This window comes from Budorcas taxicolor, chromosome 1, assembly GCF_023091745.1.
Source record: "Budorcas taxicolor isolate Tak-1 chromosome 1, Takin1.1, whole genome shotgun sequence".
In the NCBI taxonomy this organism is placed as follows: domain Eukaryota; kingdom Metazoa; phylum Chordata; class Mammalia; order Artiodactyla; family Bovidae; genus Budorcas; species Budorcas taxicolor.
Window position 1 is genome coordinate 28,104,549 of NC_068910.1, and position 5,796 is coordinate 28,110,344.

Genomic DNA, 5,796 nt, shown 5'->3' on the forward strand with positions numbered 1-5,796 from the left:
TTTCCTTCTCCAGGGGATCTTCCCAACCCAGGGATCAAACCCAGGTCTCCCGCATTGTAGGCAGATGCTTTTACTGTCTGAGCCAAAAGCCTGAGCAGCAACAAAGATTCAGCACAGCCAAAAATAAATAAATAAAACGAACTGTAGTAGAACCCAAGGAACATAACAACAATGAATCCTTTGTAAAGCTAAGTATAAAAGTAAATATGTGATTGAAAATCATATTTATAAAACCAAACTGAGATTCTATTTAGCTTCTTTCGGATCAGCTGTACAACTACTGTCCTCTATGTTGGGAATGAATTTAGAAGATTAGAACACAAATTTGGTCTTCCCAGATAGGTTTTGTTTGTGATGTAAGAACAGCCTGTGTCAAAGAATAATTACAACTAAGAGTTGATGCATAATTTAGTTTAAATTGACATAAATCTCCCTTTTCACTTATTATCTTTAAAAAAGGGTTAATATTTCATATATTATCTTTAAAGAAAGGTTAACAATTGCTTTATTAACGCCACTAAATTGATTGAAAGAACAGGCATAGATTTAGGCCACTCTTCTGCTTGTTAAAAATATACTGTTGATCAGAATCTAGGGACTCTGAGTTTGGAACTATTTTCTTTCTCCCTCTGGGTTTATCTGATTACCTCGTTAGTCTCAGGGCACAGTAACTTCTGACACTGCCCTAACACAGACACTGGGCTCACGATGTCTATATCCCTTGAGATCCTTGGTAGATCTCCAGACCAAACCTCCTGCTCTGCTGAGACTGTGCTAGACCTGCAGGGTGTGTCAAGGCAACAGCTTCTGAAGGGTAGGTTGGCCCTTCATTGCTAGGCTAGTATTATTTATGCATCAAATCTATATACATCACCATTTAATTATTGAGGTGCATGTGTTAACTGGAACCAGAATTTGAAACTTTTTAAAGACATGTATTCCATGAGGCTTTTCCAAATGGGGCTCCAGCCAAAAGGTATTGGTTTCTTAAGCAAGCAAAGGGGATGGTGCCAGAGAGGGCTCCTTTCTAAAGTGGTCCAGTGGCATTAATCCCAGGCAGAGGAACCAACTCCTGTGTTAGATACTATACATGGATATTTCCTAATCACGTCTAACAGCAACAAATCAGCCCCTTCAGTCCCATCTGAGGGCTGAGGAAAATGACCTTGGGCATGTAACCTAATAAAGCATCAGTTTGCTTATCTATAAAACGGGGGTGAGTTCCCTGGTCGTCTAGTGGTTAGGATTTGGTGCTTTCACTGCCATGGCCCAGGTTCAATCCCTGGCTGGGGAACTGAGATCCTGAAAGCTGTACGGCATGGCCAAAACTAAAACAAATAAAAATAACAACACCAACAACAAAAATTCTGTAGCTTCTTCAGAGAGCTTTTCAAAAAATAATACAAATAAATAAAACGGGAGTAATGATAGTACTTGCTTTATGGGTACACCGTGAGGCTTAAACGTGACAGCATATGCAGAAACTGACTGCATGACAAGACAATTAGGTCTTATCATTATTTCTACTAAGAAGACCACCATGTGAGAAAGCGGCCCCAAAGCCTGTGTTCTTTCCACTGTATCACTTGACATCCAAAAAGCAGGAGCCACCATTTTTTCAGTTATTTACATGTAGTCTTAGCGATGGCTCAGAGGTGTCATACACAGACACTTTTTCCTATCTCCCAAGTTTAACGTATTAATTTCCAGAACCCTTCCTCCTAACCCTCAAAAAGGAGGAGGGAAGAAAAAGAAACTAAAGACCAAGCATTTTATATGTGCTGTTTCCTTGGTCTAAAGGTATCCTGTCCTTCAGATTTTAAGAAAATCACAGGGCTTCCCTGGCTGCCTAGTGGTTAAGAATCTGCCTGCCAATGCAGGGGACATGGGTTCGATCCTTGGTCTGGGAAGATCCCACATGCCACGGAGCAGCTAAGCCCGTGTGCCTACTGAGCCCTCGCTACTGAAGCCCGCACACCTAGAGCCCATGTTCTGCAGCAAGAAAAGCCCCTGCTCTCTGCAACTGGAGAAAGCCTGTGTGCAGCAACAAAGACCCAGCACAGCCAAAAAAAAGGAAACAAATCTTTAAAGAAAAGCAAAAGAAAATCATAATATTTTTTAATTAAAAAAATCATTTTATTGAAGTATAGTTGATTTATGATGTTTTATTAGTTTCTGGTACAGCACAGTGATTCAGTTATACATGTTTTATAGTTTGAATTTGCTAATCCCAAACTCCCAATCAATCCCTCCTCCATCCACCATGGATTTTAATTTTACAGTTGCTTTGAAATAGCCCTTGGAATGGTTATGCTAACATATATTTTTAGTAGTAATATATAAAAATAAGTTTTCCCATACCCTGGTCAACATTTTTTTATTCTTTTTCTTTTTTTAACTTTTGAAAATAATGGTCATTTTAGTTCTGATGTGCTTGGATTACTGCAGGATAGAGGGTCCATTACAGTCAGGATGGTTGTGTAGCTATGGTTTCTGGACAAGAACCTATTAACTGGCCAGTGCCCTGCAATGTTAACACCACACACTGCTTGCTGCTGACTCAGCTCTTAGATGGCGACTATACAATATTGCCTAAAAAATCTTTTTTCTCTTTTTGTTTAACAAAGTAATGGAAATATTGAATATACACACAGAATCAGAGGTTACGTCCCTCAGGAAGCCTTCCTTGACTGCACCCTGCCCCCAGAGAGGTTGACTGCCCACTCTTCATTCTGCGTCCCTGATCATATCACTTTGCACTATATTCCAATGACCTATGAATTTGATTGAGTCCCTGATTAGATTTCAAACTTCTAAGGGGTGGAGCCCATGTATGAGAATGTGCTATTCCCAGCACCTTGCACAGAATAGGTAATAATCTTTTAAATTAATAATTTATAAGTAATTCTTGAGCATGTGGAAAACTAAGGAAATGGGAAAACATCCAGAGTGTGTTTGCATACACAGGTGTGGTGGCCTTTGAGAGAATGAAGAGAGAATGGGAAGAGTTTTGAATGGAGTAGATGGTGTTCTTTGGAGATGAATGAAGCAGTACCATTAACTGAAATATGAGAGTCTTAAGAATTCAGACCTGGTAATGTGCAGAACTGACTCATTTGAAAAGACCCTGATGCTGGGAAAGATTGAAGGTGGGAGGAGAAGGGGATGACAGAGGATGAGATGGTTGGATGGCATCACTGACTTGATGCACATGAGTTTGAGTAAGATCCGGGGGTTGGTGATGGACAGGGAAGCCTGGCGTGCTGCAGTCCATGGGGTTGCAGAGTCAGACATGACTGAGTGACTGAACTGAGCTGACTAAAAATGGACAGGGTATATTAGCTGCTTAGGTGTGTCTGATGGGACTATCCAGGCAAGAACACTGGAGCGGGTTACCATTTCCTTCTCCAGGGGATCTTCCCGACCCAGGAATCGAGCCTCAGTCTCCTGCACTGCAGGCAGATTTCCTACCACCTGAACCACAGGTAATATGGACAGTAGAGCACTACTTTCCCCACTTTTTTAAACTGTAGGAAAATATGTGTCCCATAAAATTTTCCATTAATTATAGTGGCAATAATTATATTTATGATGATGCAATGTAACCATCACCATGATTTCCAAAGGTTTTCATCACAGAAGTTCTGCAACCATCAAGCAGGGACTTCCCTTTTCTTCTCCCAGCCCCTAGTAACCTGGAATTTATGTTCTGTTTCTATGAAGTTGCCTGTTCTGGACATTTTGTAGAAGTGGACTCATATAGTATTTGTCATTTTGTGTCTGACTTTTTTCACTTAGCGTAACATTCTTTAGGTTCATCCACATGGCAGTATGAGGACTATCCTTAAGCAGAGCAGTGGACTAGAGACTTTCACCATGTTCTGCCAAATTTTGCTCAATATATGAAAAAACTTATATTTACTGGGACTGAGGCCACACATGGTTGGTTTATGGTGAAACTTGTTAGACAGTGACACGGCCAGATGTGGGATACAACTGCCGGGAGACAGCAGAGGAGAAGTGACGGTCAGGCTGGAAGGCAGGTGAAGGGCGTGCTGCCTGGAGGCCTTTAGAGACGAGCATGGTGACGCTGCAGCGGTGCTTATGTGGCGATGGTTGCCGGCTTCTTTATTATCTCGTAGAGCCTTTAATGCCTTTTAGTAACTGTTAGAAATACCTCAGTTGGACAGTGTGCCATGTATGTCAAAGATTTGAGAACCAACAGACTTAGCATCCTAACATGCTCACATTAATTTATGAACAGTCAACTCTATACACCAGAGAGAGACAGAGATAGGAGAAACAAGAGAGAGAACAAGAAAGGAAAAAATAAATCGTGCAGGTAAAGTTGATTGCCATTTCATTCAATGAGCTTATGTCCCAGAGTGGATATGAACTGGGAAATATGCATCCATTTCTCAGCTTCCATAGTGAGATCTTTTTGTGCAAAATGTGCATCTAGGGTTTAAAAATAAGTACCATGTGGTCATGAAGGAGAAGCTACTTCAGCTGGGGCTCAAGTGAAGATGTAGCAGTGTATTGCTGCTGCTGCTGCTGCTAAGTCGCTTCAGTCGTGTCCGACTCTGTACGACCACATATACGGCAGCCCACCAGGCTCCCCCGTCCCTGGAACTCTCCAGGCAAGAACACTGCAGTGGGTTGCCATTTCCTTCTCCAATGCATGAAAGTGAAAAGTGAAAGTGAAGTTGCTCAGTCGTGTCCGACTCTTCGAGACCCCATGGACCGCAGCCTATCAGGTTCCTCCGTCCATGGGATTTTCCAGGCAAGAGTACTGGAGTGGGTCGCCGTTGCCTTCTCCGGCAGTGTACTGCAGTGGCTGAAAGATGACACAGCACTGTTTCACGTGGCACATCTCTAATACATTTTCTGGCATCATTTTGACCAGACCTAATTCTCACCTTATGTGCTAACTTTAGAAGCTAAACCCCTCCTCTGATTCTAGATTCATCTTCATGATAGGATACAGTGGAAAAGCTATAGCGTCCTGCAAGATTTCTTCAATATAGTCAGCAGTGCTATTGAGACTGCAGGGTTACAAGAATCAGAAAGCTAGCCCAAACTTATAAAAGATAAAGCAGGGAGGAGGAGCATAAAGATGGCGGAGGAATAGGACGGGAAGACCACTTTCTCCCTCACAAATTCCTCAAAAGAACATTTCAACGCTGAGCAAACTCCACAAAACAACTTCTGTAGGCTGGCAGAGGACATCAGGCAACCAGAAAAGCAGACCATTGTCTTCAAAAACAGGTAGGAAAAAATATAAAAGACGAAAAAGGAGACAAAGGAGGTGGGGGGGGAGCTCCGTCCCGGGAAGGGAAGCCCGTCCTGGGAAGGGAAGCCCGTCCCGGGAAGGGAATTTTAAGAAGAGAGGTTTCCAAACACCAGGAAACACTCTCCCTGCCGAGTCTGTGGCGAGTCTTGGAAACACAGAGGGCAACATAACAGGAAGGAAAAATAAAGAAATAATTAAAACCAAGAGATGACAAGCCCACCAGTAACTCCCCCAGCGGAAAAGCGGCACAGACGCCTGCATCCGCCATTGGGAAGTGGGGGCAGGGCAGGGACGCGCGGGAGGCGCGGGCTGCAGTGCTTTGTAAGAATCGGGCAGGAACGCCCCACGCGCAACCAGAACGATCTAACTTGGGCTAGCAAACCAGACTGTGGGATAGCTACCGCACGGAAAGCTCGAACATAAGACACCGCCAGGACCGAGCACAGAACAAAGGACGGAACGGAAAAAGCTGGCTGCAGACCATCCCCCGCCGGGGACAGGCA

General features: G+C 43.3%; 1 non-coding gene across 1 annotated transcript; it reads left to right on the forward strand.

The window, feature by feature from the left end:
- Nucleotides 1-1,222: 1,222 nt before the first annotated feature.
- Nucleotides 1,223-1,294, forward strand: TRNAE-UUC (transfer RNA glutamic acid (anticodon UUC)). Its single transcript has one exon. It is a non-coding gene; the product is annotated as a tRNA-Glu (tRNA).
- The last annotated feature ends 4,502 nt before the right edge of the window (nt 1,295-5,796 follow it).